Source organism: Rhinopithecus bieti, unplaced genomic scaffold (genome assembly GCF_001698545.2).
Source record: "Rhinopithecus bieti isolate Rb0 unplaced genomic scaffold, ASM169854v2 scaffold_574, whole genome shotgun sequence".
NCBI lineage: Eukaryota > Metazoa > Chordata > Mammalia > Primates > Cercopithecidae > Rhinopithecus > Rhinopithecus bieti.
In genome coordinates this window covers 3,294,796-3,298,570 of record NW_016803605.1, presented here as the reverse complement: position 1 = coordinate 3,298,570, position 3,775 = coordinate 3,294,796, and the positions used below count along the sequence as shown (strand labels likewise).

At 46.3% G+C, this 3,775-nt stretch overlaps 1 pseudogene; it reads right to left on the bottom strand.

Moving 5' to 3' along the window:
* Positions 1 to 777: 777 nt before the first annotated feature.
* Positions 778 to 1,002, bottom strand: LOC108540078 (mitochondrial import receptor subunit TOM6 homolog pseudogene; annotated as a pseudogene).
* Positions 1,003 to 3,775: the final 2,773 nt, after the last annotated feature.

Below are 3,775 nucleotides of genomic sequence, written 5' to 3'. Positions count from 1 at the left end.
TCTTGATCTCCTGACCTCATGATCCGCCCGTCTTGGCCTCCCAAAGTGCTGGGATTACAGGCTTGAGCCACCGCGCCCGGCCTCTTTTTTTTTCTTTTTTTGGTGAGACTGAGTTTTGCTCTTGTTGCACAGACTGGAGTGCAAAGCTGCAATCTTGGCTCACTGCACCCTCTGCCTCCCGGGTCAAGCGATTCTCCTGCCTCAGCCTCCTGAATAGCTGGGATTACAGGCGCCCGCTACCAGGCCCAGCTAATTTTCATATTTTTAGTAGAGACAGGGTTTCACTGTGTTGGCCAGGCTGACCTTTTTTTTTTTTTTTTTCCATGTTTGGGGCTTGTTTTGTCTCTCAAGTGTGAAATATAAATCATGTTTTACGATTTTGTGAATCTTGACTTTTCACACCTTGTTTTGTAAGCAAAAGTTTCTTATTAAAATAATAAAATGACTGTGTGCAATATTTATCTCAAGTGTTTGTTAAAACAGCATTGTTATTTCTCAGTCCAAGAGCAAGGATCAACCCCTGCAGAAGCTTAGGAACTATGTACAGAACTTTACAGAACAGAGGCAATACTTCAGCTTAAGCCTCTCTGCTGACCAGAGAATGAAATTCCGCATGGACTCAAGGGACAGAAGGAAACTAGGCAGGGAAAGGGAAAAGGAAAGTGGCCATCTGAATCAAATTTCAGCTGCCATCAGGGCACATCTTGTGGTGGCCACGGATTGTAGGCTGTTTTTGGAAGATTCGGGCTCAGCACAGGATTCCATTTGTCTACCTGGCTACACCCCTGGCTGATGTGCCATGTGGTCAATGTCACTCAAATCCCTGGCCAGCCAAACTCCTGCAGCAAAGAGTCCCAAATCAAGGATCAAGTTCCTCCGGAAGTCATTTCTATCAGTGGCAAAGTGGTAGACGCCCCGAGGCCAATCTCCCACGTTGTCTGATATTTCCAGAGTTTCACTGGCCAAGCTGGCAGCGCTCACCCGGATCCCCCTGGAAGCCATAGTAGGAAGCTTTGCACGGGCCTTTTTCTTTGAGATGGAGTTTGGCTCTTGTTGCCCAGGCTGGAGTGCAACGGCATGATCTCGGCTCACCGCAACCTTCACCTCCCAGGTTCAAGTGATTCTTCTGTCTCTGCCTCCTGAGTAGCTGGAACTACAGACACGAGCCAACACGCCTGGCTAATTTTTGTATTTTTAGTAGAGACGGAGTTTCATCATGTTGGTCAGGCCAGTCTCAAACTCCTGACCTCAAGTGATCTGCCCATCTCAAAAAAAAAAAAAAAAAAAAAAAAAAAAAAAAAAATTGGCTTCTTTCTGATGTGGTGTGCATTCTTCAATACAGTACATACACATTTTATTTTATTCAATCACATCACGGCATATTTATTCCAATTACAGCCAATCTACCTCTTATTTTGATATAAAGTGCTCATTTTTCATGACCATTTAAGCCTGTGATGAAAATGTGTAGAATTCAACTTAAGTCAGGATACAGACCCTGAGGTTGCACACAGTCCTGTCAGGAGAGACTCCAAAGTTGGGATTCTTTGGCAAGGAAGACAGGGGGATTCTCACTGAGCAGGCAGCCATCAGTGTCCGCCATGTTGATTTTCTTTACTGACTCTCTCCCTAAGATAGAAATTTTGTATTTTTCCAGCTTCTTCTTAGCACTTTGGCTTTTGTTTTTATGTGTGCAAAGACATATCAAGCTTTGCAAAGGGAGGAGAAAAGTCCAGAGCACATGGACTATCCTCGGGTACTTCTGGTTTCTCTCTCAACTATGGGTGCCATTCCTCTTCCAGGCTATCCATTTGGGCCTTTTTGGGAAATATCTTTGCTGTTTCCAGATACTCATGCCTTTTACATGAATCCCTTTCAATATATTCCAGTATGTGGAGTTTGCAGTGAGCCGAGATTGCGCCACTGTATGCCAGCCTGGGAGACAAAGCCAGACTCTGTCTCAAAAAAAAAAAAAAAAAAAAAAAAAAAGGGACATGGGAGAGGAAGCAAGGTAGGGCTTGAAAAGACACCTCCAAAGGCCCGTGTATGTCTGGAAGTGTGTCACAGGGGGTGAGGGCTAAGTCTGCAGTCATTCTGGCTGTGGCTCACCTCTGCCTTGTGCTACCTCACAGGTGCTGCGTCTGGTTGGGTGGGCCAAGCTGGAGGAATTAGGAATGAATCAAGTGGCTGTCAGATATATAAATCCAGGCTTCTCCCTGTCCCATGAAAACTGGTCAACCCACTGGTCAAAGTGGATTTCCACATGCGTGAGGGCTGGGTCTGTGTTTCACACAGCTGGGTCCCCATTGCCCAACTCACAGCAGGCAACCGCTAGGCACGTGCTGAGGGAATGAATGTTTCTTGAAATCCTACTGTGGATCAGGCATTGGGGACTGCGTGGTGCGCTAGCGAGACAAGGCTCCTGCCCCTGTGGAATCTGCATTCTGGTGTTAAAGGAATGAACACAAATAGGTAGATCTCTCAAAGATGAATCTCCCTCTGGGTGGAAATGTGGACTCATGTCTCGCAAATGCAATAACATGGTGACAAACAGCCAGTGGTGGCCCCGAATTTGGAGGCCAGGGAGGGACCTGGAAGTCATGTTTATATAGCAAGCACCCTGTTTTAGGTTTGAATCTCTGTTTATATGTGGTGATCAGGAGATGGAAGCTGTTTAAAATTAGGTGGTGGAAGTGGGAGGTTACTTCATAAAATTCCAATACTGGTCAGGCATGGTGGCACGATCCTGTAATCCCAGCCACTCCAAAGGCTGAGGCAGGAAGACGGCTTCAGCCCAGGAGTTCGAGGTTGTAGTGAGCTATGATTGCGCCACTGTACTCCAGCCTGGGCAATACAGCGAAACCTTGTCTGTCTCTAAAACGTAAAAACAAATTAAGCTCCAACACTGCAAAAAACTATTTTTGGGGAAGTTGACTGGGTGGCGAGATAAAAGAAGACAAACAATTTGGGATGGTCTCTAACACGGAGCCCACAGTAGGGATGTGATCAATAAACCTCCAAAATATACCTGAAGTCCATTTCTTCTCTCCATCTCCACCCTGGTCCAGCCACCATCATCTTTTGCATAACTTCTCCTGCCTTTGCCCCTGAAGACTATTCTCAACTCAGCATCAGGGGGATTCCTATCACAGCCACAGTCACAGCAGGTCTCTCTCCGCTCAAAACCTTCCAGTGGTCTCACCTTAACCCAGGGTAAAAGCCAAAGTCTCCACTGGGCTCCAGGACCTAACTGAGCTGTCACCCCTTCCTCTGCTGACTTCATCTTCTACCCCAGGTCTCTCACATCAAAAACCGTGTCCTCCTTACAAAGTTCTCTAAGCACCCCCAGTACTCTCCTGCCTCAAGGTCTGAGCCCTGGCTGTTCCCCCTGCCTGGAGACTGAATTGCTCACTCCTGTCACCTTCTTCAGGTCACTGGTAGAAGTCATCTTTTCAAGGGGGCCTTCCCTGACAACCCTATTCAAAGAGAAACACCCCTCCTCCCACATTCTGTACGTCTCCCTTACTTTCTCTCCATAGCACTTAATACCTGTTTGATTTTTTGTTTGTTTTTTTTTTTGAGACAGAGTCTCGCTCAATTGCCCAGGCTGGAGTGCAGTGGCATGATCTTGGCTCACTGCAACCTCTGCCTCCTGGGTTCAAACAATTCTCCTGCCTTAGCCTCCCAAGTAGCTGGGATTACAGGCATGTGCCACCACACCCAGCTAATTTTTTTGTATTTTTATTTTTATTTATTTATTTATTTATTTATTTAT